Consider the following 27,762-nt stretch of genomic DNA (forward strand, 5'->3'; position numbering starts at 1 on the left):
GTGTTTTATCAAGCCCTCCAAGTGATTCTGAGACGTGCTCAAGTGTAAGAGCCACTGGCCTGAATGAAGCAGGGATGGGCAAACCATGACCCAAAGCCCACTTCTGCCCACCTGTTGTGTAAAAAATGGTATTGAACACAGCCTTGCTCATCATCCAGGGTTGCTGTGGGCTGTAATAGCAGACTTGAGTAGTTTCAGTAGCGACCTGAAGGCCCACAGAGCCAACAATATTTACTACCTTATCCTTTACAGAAAGTTTACCAACCTCTGGTCTAGCGTATATAAACCTATTGAATTTTAGCTTATACATGTTTTTCTCCATTGGAAGTACAGTCTATCTTAAGCATTTACCCCATGATAGGTGTTCCACAATACAATGTCTGAATTTGTAACTTTAATTGAATATACTGATGTGGATTTCATTTATGTAAAGTTTTTTTTGGAATGTGGAATGACTGTTCTTGCCGACTGTCATGAACTTCTGTTCTAGAAATAAATATTAAATCAAAGGAAAAACAATTTTTAAAATGAAATCACACAGGCTTATATGTTGCTGTGTTAAAGTGAGACAAAATAAATCTAAAGGGTTCCACCTGCTGGTAGAAATGATACATGACTACAAATTAAAATACTTTAAAAATTATGTGGTTAAGTCAAAAGTGATAGTCACAGAAGTTTAGACTGAAAGGACAATCATCTAGTTCCTTTATTTAAAAATGGAATTGACATTGAATATGAAAATAAAATTATAATCCACTTTGAGTAAATTATACAAAGCCTACAGATAATAACAGTTTTTAGACGATAAACTTTGTGAAGATGGGGACCCTGTCGGTCTTGTTCATCAGGATAGTCCCCTCACTCAGTAAGGTGGTAGGCAAATATGTATAAATAATTTCTTATATGATTTAGAGTTGTGTGAAACACTAAGTTGTTACAGAACGTCTGGCATTTTTAATTTAAAGAACCATACATTTATGTTATGAAAGTACAGAAAACACATTCAGTAATAATTTCACTTCTTAAATGAAACTTCTTTATTGGAGAATTTAACACAAATGTATCATAATACATTTTATTTCTTAGAAGATAAATGCGTCAGTCAGAATGGGCTCTGTTATGCTGGGTTAAAAAATGATGCCTAAATCTCGGTGGCTTACAACAACAGAGGTTGTTTTCTTGTTCACATCCATTATAGCCTGCCTGAAGCTGTGCTCCATGCGTCTTCAATTTAGGACCCAGGCTGTTGAAACTGCCTTTATCAGGACCATAACTGGTCATCTTGACACAGAAATGAGAGACTCTTTTTTAAAACAGCGTTATTGAAGTATAGTTTCCATACCATAAATTTTGCCCATTTTAAGTGTACAAGTCAGTGATTTTTAGTAAATTTACAGAATTGAGCAACTGATCATTGCAATCCAGTTTTAGAACATTTTATTTCCATCACTCCTAAAACATCTCTTGTCCCCAATTGCAACGAATCTCCATTTCTACCCTCAGCCCTGCTTTCTGTCTAAAAATTTGCCTTTTATGGACATTTCATGAGAATGGAAACATACAATAGGTATCTTCTCTGTCTGATTTCTTTCACTTACCATGTTTTTGAGGATAATCCATGCTGCAGCATGTATCAGTAATTTGTTTCCTTTTATTACTAAATAATTTTCCATTGTATGGATATATCATATGTTTTTATCCATTTACCAGATGATGGACATTTGTGTTGTTGCAAGTTTTCGGCTATTACATAAAAAACTACTGTGTACATCTTCACACAAGATTTATGTGGACATATATTTTTATTTGTCTTGGGTAGACACCTAGAAGATTTGCTGGGTTTTATGACAAATTTATGTTTAACTTTTTAAGGAAATGCCAAACTTTTATAAAGTGATTAGCCATTCTGCATCACCACCAGAGACATCTGAGGGTTCCATTTTCTCCATATCTTCGCTAACACTTGTTATTGTTTGTCTTTTTTATTATAGTCATTCCAGTGGGAATGGTATTTTTACTGCAGTTTTAATTTACATTTTCTAGTTCAAATGACTGTGACAGAGCATCTTTTCATGTGCTAATTAACCATATCTTTGGTGAACTATCTATTCAAACATTCACCAATTGTTTGAGTTGTCTTCTTATTGAATTTTAAGTGTTTATTTATTCTGGATAATATCTTTATCAAATGTATGATTGGCAGATGTTTTCTCCCAGTTTGGCTTTCCTTTTAACTTCTTTCTTTTATGAATTATGCTTTTTGTGTCACACCTAAGAACTCTTTGCCTAACCTAAGGTCATGAAGATTTTCTATTACGTTTTCCTCTAGAAATTTTAGAGTTTTAGTTCTGATACTTTGGTCTATGATCCATTTGAGTTAATTTTTGTATTTACTATGAAACACACATGTGTTTTGTGTTTAGTAAGAAAGCTGTCTCATTCTTAATTTCTCTCCATTCAATTTCTGGCTAGTCTGCCAGTCTACTGCTTGTCCTAACCCTAACCGCAACTTAAGACTACCTGCAATACTGTCCTTCTCAATTGTCACCAAGGTCACTATTCTTTTTGACTATGCCCTGAACATAGGGATTTTCTATTCTGTTCCAAATCAAGGCAGTCCACTTTGGCAGTAAATATGATGGTTTTCATAGCGTGCCTGCCCTGGGGGGTCATGGAGGTAAAATGCTGTAAACTCCCATTATTTTTACCCAAGGTTCAGTAGTTTGTCTTGAATAGATGTTTCTTAGTTAATGATATTCCTTGATTTTCATAGTTGGGATTTTTTTTTTCCCCAAAAGTCCAGTTTTTTGTTGCTTTTGGGGGAGAAGATTTGCCAAGCTTCTCACTCCACCATTTCAGAATCCCAGCCTCTCTGAGGCAGTTTTCATAACATTAGGTTTCAAATGCTTTAAAACATTATAAAGTGTGTTATTTCTGCCTAGATTTCATGAGCCACAGCAAGTCACATGGTCATGTTCTTGTTCAACAAGACAGAGCTGTATAGTCCTTCCGCAGGAGGAACACCACAGGGATAACATGGTAGGCAGCTTCTGACATGGTTCCCAATGATCTCCACCTTCTGGTATTCACACCCGGTGTCATCCCTTCCCTGTGTGTGGCCTGGACTTAGTGATTGCCTTCTCGTAACTAGAGTTCAGAGCAGTGATGGGATGTCGCTTCCATAATTAAGTTACACAAGACTGTTACTTCCATCTTGCTAATGCTCTCTCTCTTGCTGACATTTTCTCAGTCTTGCTCTTGCCTTCTTGGGTTGCTCACGTTGATGAAGCAAGCTGCCGTGTGGGAGAAGCCCACATGGCTGGAAATTCAGGGTGACCTCTGGCCAACAGCCAGCATGGAACTGAGACCCTCCTATTTTTTTAGCCCAGTAGCCCATGAGGAACTGAATCCTGCCAACAACCACTGAGTGAGCTTGGGAGCTGATTCTCCCTCAGTTGAATGTGGAGATGACTTCAGCCCTGGCACCTTGATCACAGCCTTATCTGAGACCCGGAATCAGAGGACCCTGTTAAGCCATCATATTCCTGATTCACCAAAACTAAGAGATAATGAATGCTTGTTGTTTTAAGCTGAAATAGCTGGTGAAGAGTCAAATAATATATTACAATAAGCAAAATAGGCTCAGAGCTGGATAGGCTGCTTCTTGCCATTTAGATCAGTACTGCTAAATGAATCAAATTTTATTGAGTAGCTTTCCATGGTACATATAGCCTGGCATTTGCCCTGAATTTCTGTTTTTATTTTATAAAATTATAAAATATTGGAGTCACAATTTCAATATTTCCAGAAATTAATTATAGAAATACTGCTAAGCCACAGCAAAGTAAGTATATTTTTGTAAAATAAGATGGAAAAATTAGATTTCCTTGGGCATTTTTTATGGGAATACTCTAATTTCTGATTGATATTTTGTAATTGGTAAATGTTTTGATGACTGTGCTCTTTATAATTTACTTTAAAACAGTATATAAATACTAAAATAACCTTCACTTACATAAAAAATATTCAGTTTAAATATGGCAGGAGGGGCGGCCTGATGGCTCAGTTGGTTAGAGTGTGAGCTCTGAACAACAGGATTGCTGGTTCGATTCCCACATGGGCCAGTGAGGTTCACCCTCCCCAACTAAACTGAAGACAACGAGCTGCCGCTGAGCTTCCAGAGGGGCAGCTGGATGGCTCAGTTGGTTAGAGCGCAAGCTCTCAGCAACAAGGTTGCCGATTCAATTCCCACATGGGATCGTGGCTGTGCCCCCTGCAACTAAAGATTGAAAATGGTGACTGGACTTGGAGCTGAGCTGCGCCCTCAACTAGATTGAAGGACAATGACTTGGAGCTGATGGGCCCTGGAGAAACACTGTTCCCCAGTATTCCCCAATAAAAAAAATAATACAAATAAAACAAGACTTGGGAGACTAGAAAATTAATGCTAAAGAACAGGAACAATGTGTTAAAAACAAAAAAACAAAAAACAATACAGAGGGAAATTCTTCCAAAAGTAGAGTATGAAAAGTAGACCAAAAATGGTAACTTCCCAGTGGAGAAACCTGACCAACAACTAACACTGTCACAAGCCAGCTGACCAAGGTTAACATCAATAGTGATAAAAATCGTATTGGTAGTATGTATCCTTGATGTGATATGGCGAGCATACCACTTGAGCTCTATGGGATTCCTTCCCAAAACCACATTACCCCAGTCAAAACATGAGAAAAAAAAACACAAAAACAAACAAATCCCAATCAAGGGACATTCTACAAAATACCTGATCGGTATCCTCAAAACTGTCAAGGTCATCAAAACCAAGGAAAGTTTGAGAAACTATCACAACCCAGAGGAGCCTAAGGAGACATGACTACTGAATATAATAGGGTATCCTAGAAGAGAAAAAAGGCATTAGGTAAAAGTGAAGAAAATCTGAATAAAATACAGGCTTTAGTTAATGATAATGTCTAAGTGTCCATTCATTAATTGTGACAAATGTACCACACTAATATGTTAATAACAGAGGAAACTGGGTGTGGGATAAAGGGGAACTTATTATCTTTGCAATAAATAATTTAAATGTAGAACTTCTCTAAAATAAAATAGTTTATTATAAAATATAATCGGAGAAAAATCTCATTCTTAGTAGCAACAAAACTATGAAATTTCTAGAAATTAAGAAAAATATGCAGGATCTATATGAACAATTTTTCAAAATTAAGTGATAAAAGAAGACTTGAATAATGGAGAACACGCCATACTCCTTGATCGGAGGGCCAACTATTATAAATGTCTTTTCTGCCCACATTTATTTATAGTTTCAAAGTCACTCCAAATATACCAATAATATTTCTCCTTGAACTGGACAAAATGTCTTATCTGTTAAATAAGCAAAGATAAACTATATTTTAAAACTAAAATACGTTTGATGATATATCCAACCAGATATTAAAATATATTATAAAGCTATACTCATTAAAATAGCGTAGCCCTGATAAAATAATACATTCTCCTTTCTTTCTTTTAACACATACTATTTATCACTTTGGTAGGCACTAAGAAATGTAGTGTTCAGGAAGTCAGACATTATTTCTACCTTCATGGAGCTAACAATCTGTTAGTGAAGGTAGCTGTTGTTTACAACAATTACAAATGTACTGAATGAATCAGGAAAGACGGGAGGAAATTACATTTCAGTTAAGACCTCACGGATTTTAGCAACCTAGGTACAGGAGGAAAATGAGTTAAAAAAACATGATGGGCAAAGTAAACAGTCCATGTGAAGGCCCTGTGGAAAGATGTATAGCAGCCTAAAAGACTAGATATACAAACCAAAGAGAAGAGTAGTGAGGTAGGTAGCTAGAGAATTAGGCAAATGCCACATTGCCTGTAATCTCCTTAAGGGTTTTGATTTTTCCACTAGGGACAGTGGGAAGTCTTTGGGGATTTTTAAACTGGGGAAAGACTCAGTCCGATTAACACATGTAAAACGATTACTTTGATTTATCTGAGAGAAAAGAATTAGAATGGAACCAGAAGATATGATGGGAGATAGGAAGCTAGGTATTGCAATAGATGAGATTATGAAGATTTAAATATAAAGGGAAGAGTAGAAAGATGATGGAAATTTGAATGAGGTACAAGAGAAATGGACAAAAAAGAGAGGTATTTCGGAAAATATTGGCCTGCCTTTTAGTAGGAGAAACACTTTCTAAACATAGTAACAATGAAAAAAAACAACAAAAAGAATTGATTTGACTGCGTTAAAATTTATTTTTACTTTTCTACATAAAAGATTTCAGGCATAGGATAAACAGTTGAGAGAAAGGAGTTAATATTTGCAATAAAATTAGGAAAAAATGAAACTAATGAAAATTGAGTAAAGAAAATTAGCAGGCATTTTGTAAAATGAGATTTACACACAGTTGAGAAACAAAAATATTAAAACTCAGCAATGATAACTGTGATCATAATCAATACTCACATAAATGCAGATTTAAAAATAATGTAGTGCTAATTTTAATTTCTGGACTAGACAAATTAAAATCAATGATAATAATACCTAGTGCTGGTGAGGATGACGAGAAAAACAGTCATCTCACAAGTGAGATGTGAGTTTTGATGAAAGTTTAAATGAGAATTCCTTTCATAGAAGACATATTGGCCATATATATGTACAAAGAGTTTTTAAAAACATTCATACCTTTGAACTCAAAATAATTTTTGGAATTTAACCTGAGAAATTAATCTGTAATGTAAAATAGTATTTATGTCATAAAATATTTTCACTAGAACATTACTTACAATGGCAAAAACAATTTTAACAACACAAATGCCCAACAATGGCAAAAGATGTAAATAATGGCAAGTGAGAAATTATTTGGAGTCATTAAAATAATATTTTTGAAAATGCTTATGACTTAATTTTAAAAGAATAAAGTTATAACAATGTTTATACAATAATATCCCAAATATATAATAATGTATTTTTGAATAATTATTTCATACATATACATTATAGAAAAATTTGTAAATATAGAAAATCCTAAAAAATTTAAATAATTTGTGTTTTCAGCACCGATGAGTAATGCTATTAATATTTGAGGGACAATTTTGGATTTTTAAAAAACATTTTCTGGTCATATGTACGATGCTCCAACCCCAGTTTTTTTCAAATCTATAAAATGGGGAATAATAAGGCTTACCTTGCAAAGCTGACATGAGAATTAATGATTGCATTATTTAGAACTCTTGGTTGGAAGTGATAGAAACATAGCACAAACTAGATTAGACAAAAGAGAATTTATCGGCTCATATAAATAGAAGAACAAAACAGGGAATAGTAGAGTTGAACTTTAGACATAGCTGGATCCAAGTTGGATCACATCCTCAGCAAACTCTTCTATCCATATCTTTGTTTTCTTCAGTGTTGATTTTATTCTCATGCAGCTGTCACTAAGTTCAACCTTAGAGTTCCAGGTTTACATTTTATAAGCATGATGCCTCTTTCCCAATAGTTGTAACAAAAGTCCAGAGATGACGCTCCTTGATGTTGCAGAGCCTCCATACCTCATCCTGGAATCAATTTTGTAACCTGAGGGGATACATTTATTGTGACATGGCAGAGTCAGCTTCATCTGAACCACATCAACTGAGAGTTTATTTTGATACCAAATCAAAATTAGATGCTGTAACCAGGAAAGGAACAAATAGTGGGTTTGCAAAAACAATAGAGATCCACTGCAAAGATAATGTGCCTAGTTCCTTGCCCAGCATGCCCTAGAGTTCCTCAAAGTGACACAGTATTTGTAATATTTTTAGGTTCACAACTTCTCCAATTAATTTCTATGAAGACTATTAAACTATTAAGCTGGTGCAAACATAATTGTGGTTTAAAGCGTTAAAAATAATTGCAAAAACTGCAATTACTCTTGCACCAACCTAATGCAAGCCCTTGAAACAGGTTTTGAGAAGGTGTTTTTTTTTTTAATGCTTTCTTGCTTATATTCTAGTTATACGCCAATTCCTTCTAGCTCTTCATTCTTTTATCCAATCATCTGGCGATTATCAAGTATCTGTATGCCATAACTATGATAAGGTTAGGGAACACTAGAAGCTGTTTTTGGGCCTCACTGTTTAGTAAGGGTGATATGTGCACATAGGACGTGTTAGACGTTGTTAACATTTACAAAAGAGGTTCAGAGGATATGCTTTGGGCACTAGAGATTGCTTCCTGCTTGCGACTGCATCAGGGAAAGCTTCATGGACTAGTTTCTATCATAAAGAATGCAAGAAATCAGACAAGTGGATATGATAATCTAAACACTCCTGTGTTCAAATGAACACCTTGAGCAAAAACATAGAAGCTGGACAGTGCGGCGTGTGCTTTGAGTTTAGATTAGTTCAGTTTGCTGGAGTATGAAGATGACTAGTGGGAAAAGATTATACAATGATAGTTTAGCCTTTCTGATAGTGAAGACCACCCCATGAGAAAGGATTGAGAAGGACTGCTCAATCTTTCTTTGGAGAAGCACAAGGAAACATGAGAAGTACTTGAAGCTAAGTTCTAACTCCTCCTGGCTGCCATAAAACTAAAGGAGTGTCAGCCCAAGGCGCTTCAGTTTACTTCATGAATGTGTGGCATTGCTTTAGGATGATTAATCTGACACCAGCAAGCAAATGAGAGATGGAAAACAGAAGCGATTACCAAGGAAGCCAGTATTACATTGATGATGATTGGTGTTTGAACTGAAGTAATATTGGTGGGAAAATGGGAAGTGTTGTGTGTTACAGATATTCAGGAGGTAAAATCAATAGGATTTATCAATTGGTTCTATAGACAATGGAGCTGGAGGGATTTTTAAAAGGCAATTAGAGTAGATTTAAGGCTGCTATAACAAAATACCATAGGCTGGATGGCTAGTGAACAACAGAAATTTATTTCTCACTGTTCTGGAAGCTGGTGCTAGCAGATTTGGTGTCTGGTGAGAGCCCTCTTCCTGGTTCATAGACAGGTGCCTTCTCACTATAACCTCACATGAAGGAAGGGGACAGGTAGCAATCTGGGATCTCTGAAAAAAGGCACTAATCCCATTCTTGAGGTCTCACCCTCCTGACATAATTACATCGGAAAGGCCCAACCTCCTATTATCATCATACTGGGGATTAGGTTTCAATATATGGATTTTGGGGAGACCCAAACATTCAATCTATAGTTGATGATATTGCCATATACGGAAGGAAATAGGGAAATTAGGTTTGTTGTGGGGGAAGTCAATGAACACTCTTAGACATTTTGAGTTAGATGGACTAATGAAGAACACCAAGCGGAGATCTCCATCATGCAGTTGGAAATTTAGGATTTGAGATGTGACACAAGTGGGGCCAGAAATAAAGGTGATCTCCCTTTCCTCCCAACCTATTATGACCGCTTAATGGAATCAATAAAAGTTCTGCAAGGGGTTAGAGTTAGCAAAGGAGTTGGCATGGAAGAACAAACTGATTATGCGCCTATGAAATTCACCACATTTAAGGGGAAGAAGGGAAAGAAAAGCAGAAATGAAAGGAGATCCAGAAACTTAGATAAGTCAAGTAATGGGAAAATTGTGTTTGAGCATGAACCTCAGTATATAACAAAGAATTAAAAAAAGAAAACTGGAAAAATAAATAGGACTTTATGTATTGTAAGACTTAATATGATGGGGACTAAGATATGGGATGAGAACAATGAGTGGGCAGCAGGCATTCTAAAAATTGTTATTAAAGAAATGCACCAATAACTAAACTTCTACATTTTCCTATAATTTCTAGTTTTTCTCCTTTATTATACAAGTTATTTTCATAATATTAGTCAATAGTATATACCGTCAAACTTTTTTTCTAACAGAACAATATGGTGTGTTTTTGGGGTTTTTTGATTTTTTTGTTTTGTTTTTGGCAGATGAAGGCTATTTTATCAAATGATCAATCTATGTACTGGACAATGGCTAGAAGAGCTGAGTTTCAGTACAGCCCACTATATACAGGTAAGAGAGGTGGAGCTTTATTTCTTGGTCTCTTCCTCCTTGGACAGAGTCTTGATGATTTCCTCCTTCTTGGCCCCGAGTTGCTCTTCACGGCGCTTGCATGCTTCCTTGGTCTTACACCTATGGGCCTCATCCTGGTCAGCGAGAAGCTTCTTTCAAGCCTTGCCTGCCGTCAGCTTGTGGATATGTTCTGTGAGAATCTGCTTGTTTTTGAACACGTTACCCTTCCCTTTCAGGTACAGACTGGGATACATGTGGCGGTCAATCTTCTGAGATTCACGGTATCTTCTGAATAGTCGACAAAGAATACTCATCCTTCTCATCCAGGTTACCTTCTCAGGCAGTACCCTTCCTTTCGCTTACCTGTGCCTATATGCCTGCCCTTCCTACGCGCCAAGGTGTTTTTCCGGCATTGAGCTCGGGAATGGGTACTCACAGGCTTCCAGATAATCAGCCCATCTTGGATCAGCTTCCGAATCTGCTGACGTAAGTTGGCTTTGGCGATTTCATTGGGCTCATCAGACCTTCTTTTTGCCACAGCGGAGGGCAATGGAGGCAAGCCTCTTCTGAAGCCTAAGCATACTCATGGCTGCGGTATCAGCGGTGAAAGGAAAGAAGAGAATGTGGTGTTTTAAAAATACACTTTATAATGCTAGGAGACAATTGCGATAGAAGGGACAGGAGCAGCCTTATCAAGCGAGGTATATATTTCATGTGTAAAATGGGGATAATAATATTGTTACAAGTTGATCTCAGAGAATTGTAATGTGAGTTAGTTGAAAAGAACTATGCAGCATTATATGGATGTAAAAGTTATAGTCGTGTACAACATAATTCATATTTAGGGATTTTTCTGTGCTTCTGACCTTATTCTGATAAAATTGTCATTACTTTAAACAAGCCATAATTATCTATTTTTTGCTCTGTTTAGTAAATAAATGTTCTCATCTTTCTTACACTTATGTTTACTATAATTTTGCCTTCTGTGAGTTGTTTGCATTTATCTTATTTTTGCTCACTTCTGCTGTGGCAAATATGTGCCAAATAAAATGTTAGTATCAGCAAATAAACATTTTTTTGTTGGGTGTGTCCTCACTGTCCAAATGTTTGTTTTTAGCCAGAACTATTTGTTTCAAAAGCTTTCATGAAACATGCATTTGTTTTTCAACCATCTCAACAGCTCAAATAATCCTGTCTACATTTCCTTAGGTCACCTTCTATTCAGTACTTCTTCCTTATGAATTCTCCTGTTGGACAGAATTTTTTTCTGAGGCTTCAGTAGTTGCCCAGTAGGAATGCTTATAAAAACATTTGTGGATAGCCCAAACATTTTCAATAACATTTGCTTGGAAAAATTTTACTGGCAGTCAGGACATATTATTTAAACATTATTTCAAAATATTTATGCATCCCCGCAATACTTTGGCGGTGTCTGTATAGCAAGGCTGAATTGATGGTTTTCTAGTTAAGTCTTTTTGTTTGTTTGTTTTTGGTCATTCATAATAGTTGATTGATGAGTGTTGCATAGAAGTTCCACACAGTTGATTTGATTAATTCAATGGTAAGGTGTCTATAACTACCAGGGGTTTCTGAACTTTCTTCCTTCTCAGAGAGGGGAACTTAATAAATTAGATTAACTTTACCATAATCTCTTCAGATGCTTCTCGGTTGCTATTTTAGCTCTTTCTTTTGTCTCCTTCCCAACAATAATTCAGAAAATGGTAGATTTGTTAGGATCATTTTGGCATTAAGATTTAGTAAGAGAAGTAGCTTTAGTGAGAACTGTGGTTCTCTATATAAGGCTTACATCATTTTTTAAAGTTATTTTTGATATTCCATGACTACAACTAAATGAAAAAAGAAAACGGATAAATTATTTGTGCATTTATGTGGAATAGTTAAAATAAGAATTTATTTTATTTTGTATATGTTTTATTACCAGGGTTCATTTTTGTATTTTTCCAAAATAGAGAGGGAAATCTAAGTTGGTCTGTGATTATAATCTGGTCCTTGCATTTATTTATTTATTTTTAAATTTTATTTTATTTATTGGGGAACAGTGTGTTTTTCCAGGACCCATCAGCTCCATGTCAAGTCATTGTTTTCAATCTAGTTGTGGAGGGCGCAGCTCACTGGCCCATGTGGGAATCGAACCGGCGTCCTTGATGTTAATAAGCACTGTGCTCTAACCACTGAGCCAAGCCAGCCGCCCTGGTCCTTGCTTTTAGATGAGCTGATCTGCAAAAGAAAAAGCAAGAAATATGACCATAACTTTGGCCACTTTAAATGAAAAGTCCTTAGTAAGTATATCTTTTAAAAAACCATATTACATGGTTTTAATTCAAGAAAGCTCATGTCTGATTTTGCCTATCCCAGGGTTACTTAGTTTGCTTTCTGCATTTTTTTCCCCCTGCATTTCTCTTTTCTGCATTTTTTCTCTATGTATTTGTGCTGTAGTTTTTAAATATGATTTTCTCCCTATATACCACTGTGTATATACATCTGATTATGTCATTTTCTGTGCCTGTGTACAATGTGCCTTTTCATGTGCTCAGTTTATGTTTTCTTTGGATGTCACCATTTACTTTTGATCCCTGTCTATGTCAATGCACATCTTGGTGTGTCTTTGTGTCTGCCTGTCTGTCTGTTTATATGATAGTTTTGTGCTCTTTATTTCTATGTCCGTTTTGATGTATCCTCCTGCTTATATGACTTTGTTCCTCTCTCTTTTCTCTCTCTCATTGTCTTTCTCTCTGAATTTTATTTATGGCTTTTCTAATTTCTATTTGATTTCAGTACTGCACGTATGTCTTCATTCCTTTATGATTATAACACATTTGAGTTTTGCTGTGTAGTTATATTTACTAATTTGCTGTGTAGTTATATTTACTAATTTACTAATTTGCTGTGTAGTTATATTTACTAATTAGAATTTAAAATTTCCTCTTCCATTCCATTAGAAAAATAAATTAAAGATCATGAACAGGCAAAATTCATAAAAGAGACACACGTGGGCTAACACATGTAATAAAATAGATATATTTTCACTATCGTGTTTCCTCGAAAATAAGACCTAGCTGGACCATCAGCTCTAATCCGTCTTTTGGAGGAAAAATTAATATATTATATTAAAATAAGACCAGGTCTTATATAATACTTTCATGAAAGTATGTAAAAATGTACATATTGCATATGCCATTTATTCATTCAAATTATGTACATATTGTACCTTCTAAGTGCCACGCACGGTTCAGGCACTATAGAGATCTCTGTATTGTTTTATATGGTGTGTAAGGTAATGAGAAAACTTCAACCTTATCTTTTTGTGGATTTAACAAGCATGTGTTATGAAAAATGATAAAGTTGCATCAATTTTGAGAAAAGAGTTTCCTTAAATTTTAAAACAGATATATTTTTTCTATTTTAAAATATTAAATTAAGTTGATCTCTCCTTTTGTGGTTTTTCTTTCCTTTCTTTTCTCTCTTCCCACACTGTGGATCAGTTATCCTCTATTAAAAATTATTTCCAACCCTGGCCAAGGAAATATTCTTAGATGTTCTGGAAACACTGTGCCTTCGTATAACACATATTATCCTAATGAGTTGTCAAGAAATACTTGTTTAAAGCCTTTGGATAAAAAAGTAATAAGCCATGTACTTGTCAAAACGTCATTCCAATATGAAGCATGGAGAGTCTGAGCAAATACAATATGAAACAATAAAGGTGAATGTTTGGCTCAGTCATTGGAAATTGACACTAATGTCAATGGAAAATCAAACTTGAAAATTTAATTTTTAGTACAGTATTTCTCAAACGTTAGTGTAATAAGACTCACCTAAGGAACTATTTTTAAATGCAGATTCCCTGGAAGCCACCCTCAGAGATTCTGATTTGGTAGGTCTAGAGTGGGTCATAAATTCTGTATGTTAATAAGCTTCCCAGGTGATTCTAGTATAACAGGTTTAAGGGCCACATTTCCAGAAACAGTGCTAATGAGTAAGTTTCAATAGCTAACCTACTTTAAAAATGTTACAGATTTTTCTTAAACCATATCTACTACCCTGTTTCACTGAAAATCAGACCTAGCCGGACAATCAGCTCTAATGTGTCTTTGGAGCAAAAATTAATATAAGACCTGGTATTATGTTATATTATATTATATTATACTATATTATATAAGACCGGTTCTTATGTTATAGTAAAATAGGACCCGGTCTTATATTAATTTTTGCTCCAAAAGACGCATTAGAGCTGATTGTCTGGCTAGGTCTTATTTTTGGGGAAACACGGTAGATACATTTCTAAGAGAATCACTGGACAAGATTTTAAAGCGATCATGCAAGTTGTTTAGGGGGATTGTGAGTTCATAGGCAGATTACATTCCATTTCAAGACCTATTGGCTTTCTGCACCACAATTCTGAGCCAAAATTTTCATGAGCTGCCAATGTTTACTTTCATCACATAGAAATCGTCATGCCTTTTCCTCAAACAATGATGTTAATATTTATAGGTTTACTTTCACTCTTATCATTTCATAACAGGTAGATAGTATGAATTCCCAAGAATATTGTCCTAAAAAGTCTGACAAAGAAAGCACAAATAATAGAACACTACAAATGCAGAATTCTGGTCAATGAAAGCAGCTATGTAATTTAAATAAAAGACCACTTCAGAGCACTTTGACAAAATCAGAAAATCTTACCTCTAAGTCTTAAAAGACTGAATAATATGTAATAAATATATCAATCACCAGAGTATAACTTTGCCTCAAAAGTAAGTCTAAACTCCCTGGAAAGAAGGGTCATGAAATGTACAGCAAGAATTTTATAATTTTTTTACAATATATTATAACCTCTCTGTATATAACCAAGATGTACACTAACCATACAGTTTAACTATTTTGTGATCATTTAATACAAAATTATTTATAATTCTCTTTTAAATAAAGTTTATACGGGTAGGAATCCAAAGAGCCTTCCTGCTTGTAACTGATACATGCAAATCCCTGACCAATTCAGACAATCAGAGAGTTTTATGGCTGGAAAACCAGTTAGTTTCTCAAATTTTAATGTGCATATGAATCACTTGGGGATCTTGTTAAAATGAAAATTTTGTTTGATGGTATAAAGTGTGTGACCTGAGATTCTTATTCCAAACAAGCTATTGGTCCAAGGACCACATTTTGTATAGCAAGAATTCATTTCAACCCTTTGTATTATAGATGAGGGAATTGAATATGGGAAGGACGTAGCTTTGCAGGGTGTTACTGTGACCGGTGTACTTAAAGTCATTAAAGCTGAATGGTGTTAATGGCAGTTCCTCAAACTCTGATCACTAAGGTATCTGGTGAGGCCTTGGTTGCTGCCCTTCCTGAGTTGGGACTTTGAACGTTTTTGTTCATTCTGTGAGAGACCTGAAAGATGCCTTTCAATAAATTTCCTCCTTTTGCTAGAGCTATTCAGAGACAGTTTCCAAAGCCTGCAATCAAAAGAATATAACTAACACAGGCTCTGTGTTGAAACTTTCCCTGCAAAGAAATATACCATATTTATAACGCAAGGAAATACATTTTTGCCCTGGAACATACTAATAAATATATTTCTTTAAAAGTTTACACAAGTCCTCTGGTGACTCCCAAATGCTTCCCTCCAGCATGACTCTCCCCTCATCTTCCAAGCTCTGTCCAATCTCCCATTTGATATCTCCATCTGAATGTCTAATAGGTATCTCAAACTTAACATCTTCAAAGTCCAAAATTGAACCTCCTACACTTGATGTTTTCTTTAGCAAATAACACATCATTTCATGCAGTTGCTCAGATAAAAACCTAGGAATGATCCCCAATTTCTCTTTTTCCTTTCCCACTTTCCCTCTCAATTGCCTCAGTCTAATCTAAACCACCACTGTCTCTACCTTGGGCAACTGCAATAGCTTCCTAATCCTTTTTGCTTCCACTCTAGTTTTCTCACATGGCAGCCAGAGTGATTCTTTAAAAATGCAAACCAGATCATGTTACTTTTATGCTCAAAACTGGTCAGTAGCTTCCCTAACCACTGAGAATAAAACCCAAACTCCGTACCATGCTCTACAAGGCCTTTCATGATCTGACCCTTTATCAAATCTCTTAGTTCATCTTGTTTCACCTTTCGCCTCACGTACACTGTTCCAGCTATACTGTTCTCTTTGGATAACTGCAACTAGAATGTAAGTCCCAGGAACGTGGATTTTGTCTGTTTTATTCAATGTTATATTTTCAGTATCTAGAATAATGCCCAGAACAAAATAGATTTCAATGAATAGTTCCTGAGTGAATGAATAAAGAAATGTATAATCAATCAATGTAATCAATTAGGCACAGTAAATGAGACAGACCCAATCATTAGAACTCTGGTAAGAAGTGTGGGATTGTTTGGTCACAGAAGTGAGACAGAAGTGAGGAGTAATACTAACTACTTATACTACTTATACTACTAACCACTTATACCACTAATTATCTATACGTGAAATACCCCCAATTTTGAAGTTCAAGGCCCTTCCCAATAAACTTAGAGCAAGATGAGCCATGAGGTAGGTTGGCTGTCACCTCAGCCTCTCTGTTTTCTCCAACCAGAGGAATACACATGTTGGTGACTTCCAAGTGACCTTAGCGGGGGCAGAAGAGAGGTGCAAAGGCAAGCAGCCAGACAGATCATTATGTTGCTGTTATGGACTGAATGTTTTTTGTCCCTTAAGATTCATATGTTGAAATTCTAACCCCCAATATGATGGTATTAGGAGGTGAGGCATTTGGGAAGTAATTCGATCTTGAGGGTAGAGACCTCGTGAATAAGATTAGCATTCTTATGTTATAAGCATTATCTTATGAATGCTTATATAAGCACTTTCTCATTCTCTCTCTGCTCTCAGCCATGTTAGGATACAAAGAGAAGACAGCCGTCTACAAACCAGGAAGCAGGCTCTCACCAGAACTGAATCTGCCTACGCCTTGGACTTTCCAGCCTCCAGGCTGTGAGAGATCAATGTTTTTGTGTAAGCTACCCAGTCTGTGGTAGTTTGTTATAGCCGCTGAGCTGACTAAGATAGTTGCTAATTACTATTGGGAGTTACTACAGATAATTTGCATGTCTTTAGTAAGGAAATAAAGTGGATACCTTGCAATATATCAATTAACCAGATGAGTTGCTTGTCATTCATTTTTAAGCCTGTTCTCAGGAGAGAAATAGAGACACAAAATATTCTTAAAAACTTTATATAAGGGAGTTGTAGCTGAGAAATCTTATATAATTATTAAAAAAAGAAAAGGTGTGGGCGTGTTCACAAAGACAAAGGAATAAACAATGAACAGAGGATTTTTTTCTTTTTTTTTTTTTTCTTTTTTTTTTTTAATCACTCAACACACTTCCCTCATGGAAAGAAGGCATTCTAGGTTCTGTGAGATGGTATCTGCATGTTGCACATGTCAGTGTAAGAAATGCTCAAATCTATAGAGGATTTTTATAAAAATGTATTTGAGCCAGAGGCTATACCTGGAAGCAAGATTTCAACAGACTGAGGTAAATGCTTCAGAGAATAACAGTTTGAAGTTTCTTTTATGCATTTGAGATTAAGGAGGGACAATAAGGAAGATTATATGAAGGTGGGACGAAAGGGGATTGGGTTACAGGATAGTTCAGATCTTGTGCTCTCTTCAGGGTGGTTACAGTTTATTTCAAAGGTGCGTTAGCCTAGATGCACAGAAACACTGGACAGGGCTTGTTTGAGGCAAAGATAAACCTTTTACTAAAAAGCTATATGCCTGGAGTGTGACCATCCACTATGACCTGCCCAGTTAGGAATTTATGATCAGATCACCCTGTGAGGCTATTTTCCATAGAAACCTTTTTCCAGCCACACTTGTGTCTCCTAGTCTTTTGGCCCTCATTTGCTCAGCGATATTTTTACGTATTTAGTTATTGCTTTCCAGTCTTATCCAGATGCAGGCTCCAACAGCCTTTCTCCTATAGGCTCAATTCTGCAATTACCTGAATCAGTGGAAACCAGATGTTAATTGCCCAAATTAACAAGTGGATAGGATCTAGAAATAGTCTGTGGCCTCCAGTCTGAGTCTGACTTTTAATGTCCTGGGCATAAAGCCCTTTGCCAAGTGTTTTGGCAGAGAGGGGCAATCTGCCCAGTGATGTTCAGTATACATAACTACTAGTGTATGTAGCAGGGTTTCTGCTTCCTTTCTTGTGTGCAGTCTAGCTTCCTGCCAGGACAGTAGCCTTGACTTAACCTCTACACCATTTACTTGGTGCTCCAATCCTCTTTCTCTTTTCTGATACTCTGCTTTCCCAGTGGGTGTTGAGGGGGAGGTGTTTGTGTGTGTGGGGGGGAATGGGGAGCAGGGGCTAGGCCTTACTTTCAGGCCATCTTTCAAATGGGACCAAAATATTTGCCCAACAGAACATAGCTACTGCCCAAAGACTCTTCATATAGTGCCCTGTCTTCTTAGGAATCCCCCGAATGTCAGCATAAGCCTGGACTGGGTTCGAATTTATAATCCTCTTTAGGGACCAGCCCTACTGCCAGGTTAATTCCCTCTGCCCCAATTCTGCTGGTCTGGCTAACGCTTCATTCCTCCTTTCTGCTGTTGATAGCACAGCATGCCTGAGCACAGAGTCTATATGGGTTGGGATACATCCCTGATGGCCTAAGAAAGAATGAGATAACGGAGACATTTGTGAACGCTGCTGTATCATGAGGTTGAACTTGCCACACAATTCTGTGTTCTGGGGAAGGAAGTAGAACATTGGTGGAAGTGAAAGTTTCATGTGGCTCTGTGAGGACTTCCAAAAATCCAAGGTTTCACCTGTTGGTTTCCTACAAGTGGGACAGTCATAGCGGAGCTAGGATCTCTATTAAATGTGCAAATAGTGCTGATTTATGGAAAGGCTAGGAATCCCCTACTTGGAATTAAACCATTCTTTTTTTTTCTCTTAAAGTTGAGGTTCTTGATATTCACAGAATGACGACTTCTGCTAATGTTCAGTTTAAGGGTAATCAAAAACTTTGAATCTAGTCAATTCTTTGTGGCCTCTACTCGGGACTTGTCTCACCTGGAGAGGACAGGATCGGGATCCTGTTCCGGTGAATTCAGGCTCACTACTTTATTACCCACATTAACAAAAATGAAAGGGTAGAGAGGGCAAGGACAAACATTTGTCATGGAAAGAAAGACTGCCAATTGGCTTATTATGTAGACAATTCCAGGGTGTTTATGAGATCTGTATGGGTTAGGACATCAGCAAAGGGTAAACTTAATAACTCAAATGGTAATACTTAGTTGATAAGGCAATATAACATTTCTTAGTGGATTTCTTGGCCAAAGGGGATATACTTTTCCAATTCTGCTAGAACTGTTAAAGTGTTCTCCATAGGAAAATTATTTTTTTTTAATTAAAATGTATTGGGATGACAGTGGTCAACAAAACTACATAGGTTTCAAGTGTACAATTCCATAATACATCATCTATATATTGCATTCTGCGTTCACCACCCAGAGTCAGTTCTCCTTCCATCACCATATATTTGACCCCATTTATCCTCTTCTACCACCCCCTGTCCCTACTTGCCCTCTGGTAACCACTAAACTGTTGTCTGTGTCTATGAGTTTTTGTTTCTTTGTTTGTCTTGTTCCTTTGTTGCCTTCAGTTTAATATCCCACATATCAGTGAAGTCATATGGTTCTCGACTTTCTCTGTCTGACTTATTTTCCTTAGCTTAATAATCTCAAGATCCATCCATGTTGTTGTAAATGGCACTACTTCATCTTTTCTTATGGCAGAGTAGTATTCCATCGTGTACATACAACACAACTTCTTTATCCATTCATGTATCGAAGGACACTTTGGTTGTTTCCATGTTTTGGCCACCATAAATAATGCTGCTAAAAATCTACCCCAAAATTGGAAAATGATCTTTTAATATTGGATTTTAAGAAATTACGGTCATCAGGGAGTATCTATCACTGCTAATCACAAAATTAAGAGCAGTTTGGAAGGCTATGTCTACTCTGTGGATAATGACAAGTGGAAGACGGGAAGAAGGAATCAGATATCTATGTGTAGGATAATTTTTTTCCAAAATAGTGCCTAAGGATTTGAACAGGATTTGAGCAAGGATTTGAGCAAGGATTTGACAATGACCGCCAACCCTTTGTTACAAGCCAGAAAAGGTGGAAACATGCAATCTGGTTACTAAAAAGAAGAATATCTATCCCTGGGATATCACAGTCATATAGATTGTATATGTTTTATGGGATTTAGGTCAAAAGGTATTCTGATCTGTGACTAAGGTTTTCTCCCTTCATTATCAGAAAATGGAGTGAGCACAAAAAGTATAATAATCCATCAAGCTGCATGACCCTAGTTGTTCAAAAATGTTTTAAGAAAATTGTTCCTTCATTCATTCATTTATTCATTCAACAAGTATGGATAGGGCACTTAGTACTAGGAACTGTATAAGGCTCTATATACAGAGGAAAACAAAATAGTTATGGTTTCTGTCAGCTTACTGATTATAATCTAGCGGGACATTTAACATACAATAAAAGATTCATAATTAAAATAATGAAAATTGTGAATAGAGCTAAGACGTCAAGATAGCAGGGTCTATTAGGAAAGCAATGTGACACTCCTAACTGATTTTGTGAGGAGAGGGGCCAAGGAAAGTCCGTTTAAGGAAGGAACATTTAAGCTAACAGCTGAAGGAAGTAGAAGTTAACCAGACAAAGACTGAAGACAGGAGGAACTGAGGCAGAAATATAAGCATAGATGAAAGCTCTGAGGCAGGGGAAGGAGCTCAGTGTGTTCTAGGAACTGAAAGGTCAGTGTGGTTAAGGCAGAGGGTGAGGAAGATAGTTGTGCCAAATTCAGTCATGCGTCGCTTGATACATACTGAGAAATGTATCATTAGGCAGTTTTGTCACTGTGGGAACAGCACAGAGGGCACATACACAAACCTCGATGCTATAGCCCCCTACACATCTCGGCTCTAGGGTACAGCCTATTGCTCCTGGGCTACAAACCTGTACAGCATGTCACCATACTGAATACTGCAGGCAACTGTAACACTAACTGTAACTGTAATACAATGGTATTCATGTATCTAAATATATCCAAGCATAGAAAAGGTATAGTCAAAATATGGTATAAAAGATAAAAAAAGGCACACTTGTCTAGGGCACTTGCCATGAATGGAGCTTGCAGGACTGGAAGTTGCTCTGGGTGAGTCAGTGAGTGAGTGCAGAGTGAATGTGCAGGCCTGGGACAGGACTGTACACTGCTGTAGGCTTTATAAACACTGTACACTTAGGCCACACTAACTTTATAAAAACAATTTTTCTTTCTTCAACAATATATTAACCTTAACTTACTGTAGCTTTTTTACTTTATAAACTTATCAATTTTTAAAAACTTTTTGACTCTTTTATAATAACACTTAGCTTAAAACACGTCATACAGCTATACAAAAATATTGTGTTTCCTTATATCCTGATGCTACAGTTTTCTATTATGTATATACACTTTTAAAACATTTATTGTTAAAAACTAAGAGGCAAGCACACACATTAGCCGAGGCCTAGACACGAGGTCAGTAGTAGGGTTTCCAGGAGGGAATTCCTGCCCGTTCTCAGGAATTTTTTTCGCTTTCCCATTCCTGAATCCCGAGATATAAACTGTTTTCTGTTTTCCACGGGATGAATCGTTTCCACGAAATGATGGCCGATACTACCCATCACCGATTTTCCCAATTTCCTGACCAACTTTTCTCGGGATTCGGGAACAGGAAAGTGAAAAAAATTCCTGAGAACGGGTGGGAATTCCCACCTGGAAACCCTAGTCAGGAGCATCAGCATCACTGCCTCCACTTTCCTACCTTGTCCCGCTGACGGTCTTCATGGGCAATGACACGCAAGGAGCTGTCAGCGCCTGTGATCAGTGCCTTCTTCTGGAAGACCTCCTCAGGACCTGCCTGAGGCTCTTTATGAGAAGGTGTCACTCTTTTCAGAAATATGTCCATGGTGGTTTGTTTGGTTTGTTTCTTTTTTTTTTTTTCTTCAGTCATAGAGTTGCTTGTAAGCACATAATGTACCATGAACATTCCTCTCCATTAATGAAAACCTTTTGGTGTTGCGGTCCATGTTTTCAGACTATTTAAGTAGCTTGTTGAAGTCTGAAAAAGCTTCTGCTAAACACTTCACTGAGAATTTTTTTTGGGGAGGTTCATCTTCTTTTTCTTCTCCTGCAGTTCCCTTTTCTCTCGCCTCTTCGTCCGCGATGCATTTCTGTTCCAGTTCCTAACTCCTCATTAGTCAGTTCCTCAGGAACCATCTCTAGGAGCTCCTCATGTCGTCCTCATCCACACCCACGTTAAAGCTGTTTGCCATGTCAACCTCAGCCTCACTGATTTTTGCAACCTCCTCATCCTTGGCAAATCCTTGGAAGTCACGGACTCTCGAATATCTTCTTCCAGATGCCATTCATCCACTCCATGAGGACATCACCTCACGCACAAGCAAGGCTCTTGATGCAGTCACAGATGTGGTAATCATCCCAGAATTGCATCAGCGTCTTCCTCACTTGTAGCAATAGCCTGGGCAAAGGTACTCCTTAGTTAATAGGCCTTAAAAGCTGCTATAATTCCTTGATTCATTGATTGGAGGAGGAAACACCACCTTGATATTGGGAACAAGATCACCAATAAAAGGAGGACATCCAGGAGCTTTATCAACAATAAGTTAAATCTCAAAAGACATGTTATTCTTCAAACAATACTTCTCCATTTCACTTGCCTAGCAATTCAGGTGGGTATCTTGCAGGAGGAGCTGGGTCATCCGTGCCTTCTTATTGCTCCTGTAGTACTCGGGCAGTGTGTGCTTATAGATATGCTTGAAGGCCCTGGAGTTCTCACTGTGCCAGAACACGAAAGATTTCAATGTGTAGCCTGCAACAGTGCCCCAAGCAAGACTGTTATCCTATCCTTAAAAGCTTTGAAACCTGGTATTGATTTAGCCTCCTTATGGGTAAAAATCCTTTTAGGCATCTGTTTCCAGAATAGGGAGGTTTCATCCATATTGAATATTTGCTCAGGCAAGTAATTTTCCTCCACAATCAATGTATCTAGAGTTTCTAAAAATTCTTCAGCTGCCTTCACATCAGCTTTTGCAGATTCACCACTCACTTTCCCATTATGTGATGAGTACAATTCTTGAATTGTTTAAGAGCTAGCAGTAAATTCAATATCATAGTCAGGTCCAGCTTTTTCTCTCAACATTACAAACCAAACTTTTTGTTTGCATTGCATTCTGATGTTAGTAAGGCTATGATGTTACTATGGCTACAACATCAGGACAGCTACAATGTCATGTCACAGTGGTTACGATGTCACTCGGTGATAGGAATTTTTCAGCTTTGGTTGTGATCATTATATTGCTGAAAGGGATATGCTTCTGTTTCTGGTCTTCAGTCTAGGTCATTAGAAGTTTCTCCGTGTGTGATATAGACCCTTCTTGAATTTTTGTTAGTCTAGTTGCTTTCAATGAAGCAGATCCTTTAACAGCTTCCGATATTTTGTTTTTAAAGATCATAGCTGTGGTGGAATGGGACATGCCTGACTGGCGAGCATAACCACCACTGATTTTCCACCTTTGTGTCCTTATTCATTTTTCATTTTGTTTCCAGGTTAGTCACTGGACATGACCTGTTACCAGCAACATTAGCAATGGATTCTGTATGCTCAGGAGCCATGATGAACCAAAGAACACAAGATTAAATCAAGCACAAGAGAAAGTAATGCAATCACGAGTGAGGCTGCAATAAACGTGTGAGGCTGCTGCCGGCATAACGCGGCATACTGTTTTACAGCAAACTTTTTTATATAAGTACAAAGAGTACACTCTAAAATAATGGTTAAAAGTACAGTACAGTAAATACATAAAGCAGTAGTGGTCATTTATTATCATTATCAAGTATTATGCACTGTACATAATTGCATATGCTATACTTTTATACGATTGGCAGCACAGTAGGTTTATTTACAGCAGAATTACCACAGACACCTGAGTAATGCATTGCATTCTGATATTAGGAAGGCTATGATGTTACCATGACGACAACATCAGGATGGCTACGATGTCAGGTCACGATTGTTACGATATCACTAGGTGATAGGAATTTTTCAGTTCCATTATCTTATGGGACCCCTCATCGTATGTGCAGTCCATCATTGACTGAACATGCAGTACATGACTGTTTGGAGGAGCAGGCAGGGACCTGATCCTTGCAGAGCCTTGTGGCTGTGGTAAGAAGTTTACATTTTGAGCACGACCAGAAACTAATGAATGTGGTTGGGGAACTATACAGACATTATTCCTCTACCATAGGTGGTACAAACAAAAACAAACAAACAAACAAACAAAAACAAACACCAAAAGAAAAACCCCAGCAGATTAATTTAGAATGGGATGGGTTTATTGATTTGTGAGCTAAAGATCCAAGTAGACGAATGTTCTGTAAAGTATGTCCTGCCTTTTCTTGGCTTCTTTCCAGTTAACCCGTTATTTTTGGTGTTGGACTTACACAGTAGGTATTTCCAAATATACATATGGCAGTGTGTTTGTTAGTCTGGGTTCTCCAAGACACAGAGGCCAAGCAGAGATTGACTAAATGTATTTAATTAGGGAAATTGCTAGTGTGATAAAATGGTGAGGCCGCCATCATAGATGCAAGTCGACTGAGTGAAGGAGAAAGCAAAGGAAGTTTGGGTGGAAGCAGCATAGACTGCAGAAGGCCCACTAGGGAGTTCTAGAGCCAAAACTGGCCTTCAGAGACATCTGTCATCTGCTAGGAACAGGCCTGTTAGTCCTGTTATACATGGAAAGTATAACGAGAGATCACTAAAGGACATTTTTATTGAAGTAAAAGATACTCAGTTTATGAGTTTAATTCCAATTAGAAGATTGTCTCAAAGAAAAACTTTATATACATTCGGTTCTTACATTTTTAATATTTAAAAATATGTTTCAGTGCTAAATAGAGAAAACTATATTTACACATACAAAGATCACAATGATTTTGAATCTTGTCTTCAGAATAAATATGGGGAAAATACATGAAGCTCCATTTTTCTTAGGTAATTTTAACTAAACAGATTTTCTTTCTGAAGGCAGAAAAATACTTCACTCCAGAGAGATATGAAATGATTTTTCAACAAAACCCATTCCAGAAAAATTGGAATGAGGAAAAACAGAATCTTGAGAGCAAATCAAAGTTACTCATAAGGTGATTAGAATATTAATATTAATTTTTCAATTAGATACTTTATTATGAGAACTTTAAGAAACAGTTTCAAAAAAAGTTTCCAACAGTGTGATTTATGGATGATGTGATACAGAATTGCACAACTGAAATCTATGTAATTCTACTAACAATTGTCACCCCAATAAATTAAAAATAAATTAAAAAAAAAAAAGAAAAAAAAAGAAAAAAAAAGTTTCCAACTTCCAAAATATAATAATGAAGAGAGAATGTGAAAAGAAATGGTAACTCTGTCTTTTAAGAAACCAACTAAAAAGTCACTAAATTCATATGTTTGAATATATAAATTGTTTAAATAGTTATTACAGCAACTGTATTAACCTTTGATAAAAGTTGAGGACAAATTAAAGTAACTATTTCAAAATTTATTAAATTGATTACATAGTACTTACTATGTGCCAAGTCTTGTTCTAAGTTCTTTACAGGTGTTAACTGATTTAATTTCTGTAACAGCCCCATGGGTTAGGTTCTAACATTTTCCCAGTGTAAAGGTGAGGAAAGGTTAAGCGATTCTAACTCAGGCTACATAGTTAAGAAATAGCAGAGCTAGGATATGAATTTGTTCTTTAACCACTTGCTGTAACTGTCACCCAAATTAGTAATAGTAAATTTAGTAATAGTAAATTTCTGTAAGGTTAAGCCAAGGAAGTCTCAGTATGTAACATTACTTTTTTATTTTAAAAAAACACACCACTTTATTTAAAAAAAATAATGGACAGCTTTTTTAAAATGCTGACTATGATACAAGTGCTTTACTCTCCATTATCTCATTTAATCTTCAGAACCACTCTATTAAGAATTGCTACAGGCATACCTCAGAGATATTGTGGTTTCAGTTTCAGACCACCACAATAAAGCCAAGTATTTGGGTCTTGCCTTCAATTTGTAAAAAATGCACCATCTATGAAACATAATAAAGTGAAGTGCAATAAAATGAGGTTAATATTATTATCCTATTTTGCAAATAAAGAAAGCAAGACCAGAAAAATGAAAAACATATTTTGCCATGTATTAGTATAATGCTCCCTTTTTTTTACCCAAATTTGTGAGGGAAAAATAAGGATGCACATTATACATGGGTTGTACTAATTCCATATCTATATAAATGTTTTTAATTCTTTTATTTACGCCTATGAGTTAAAAGTGTAACTCTAAAAATTAGTAATGATATCCGTATGCAAAATAATACCCTGGAATATGGTAATCAGTTTTGTTGAACTTATGGCGAACTTGCAGCCACGAAGAGTTCTTGGCCTTCTGTGATGCGTAGATATCATAAATTTGTTACCAGTACATAAAATTTCTTGTACCTTGTATCTGTTCTTGTGTTTTTTAATTATTTGTTACATAAAATTTATTGTACCATAACATGTTAAAAAATAAATGCTAAAATTCCTTTATAGTACAAAAACGAGTACCGAAATGTAAACAAATAACACTTTGAATTAAAAAGTTAAGACAAAAGATTTTTTTCCCCTGAAAGTTTGGGCCGAAAACATGGGTGCACGTTATACATGGCCAAATACGATAACTTCTCTGAGATCACAAAGAAATAACACTGGAATTTGCACTTAGGCAATCGTACTCTAAGACCAACTTCTTAAACTATGGGCTATATTGCTTCTTTGATTGTAAAATTAACATGTTCATCGTGGAAAAACAATGTTAACAGAAAACATTAGTAATTGCTCTTAGCTTCTTGAAGGATATATGACTTTATATATATATATATATATGTATATATATAGTTTAACCTAAAACAAACAAATAAACAAACCTATAATATCTATGGAGAGTAGGTGCCCATTATTTTCTTTACATAACATTTGGCTCAATTGAGAGCTCTGTGCAATGTTAAGCTCTGGTGAAAATCTTTCAGTCATGTAGTCTGGGTTGACAGTTGAGCAATTCATACATTACTTGGTGAATTTGTGTTAGATATGTTGACTTAAAGGCATTAAAGGATATCCATGTTGAATTGTTCTAGATTTATAGGGGAAACACATACTTAGAATTTAAAATCAAAACTATCGTTTATAAGGCCAGCATTACAGCAAGGAGGGAGTGTTTCACAGCCAAAGGCTGTGAACTATCACACTCTGGTTCCTTAAAACATCAAGATTACATGCTTTATTTTATACAAAAGTATTTCGTAAGATTTCTCTGATAATTGCTGTGGGGACAGAGTCCCAGAGAGCAGTTTCCAGGCTCTCGGCCTCACGTGGAAAGGTGCTGGCTCGGGTAGTAGATGGCCATCAACTGTGATTGGATGGCCATCAGCTGTGGCTAGTTGGCCGTCAGCCATAACCAGTGAGCCAATTAGTCACTGATATAACTGCCACGGCTGCGCTAGTTAGTCCGTGGGTCGGTCGG

At 36.6% G+C, this 27,762-nt stretch overlaps 1 pseudogene; it reads right to left on the reverse strand.

The window, feature by feature from the left end:
• Window positions 1-10,045: 10,045 nt before the first annotated feature.
• On the reverse strand, window positions 10,046-10,750 carry LOC117038647 (60S ribosomal protein L19-like; annotated as a pseudogene).
• Between the last annotated feature and the right edge of the window lie 17,012 nt (window positions 10,751-27,762).

The sequence above is a fragment of the Rhinolophus ferrumequinum genome, chromosome 2 (assembly GCF_004115265.2).
Source record: "Rhinolophus ferrumequinum isolate MPI-CBG mRhiFer1 chromosome 2, mRhiFer1_v1.p, whole genome shotgun sequence".
NCBI lineage: Eukaryota > Metazoa > Chordata > Mammalia > Chiroptera > Rhinolophidae > Rhinolophus > Rhinolophus ferrumequinum.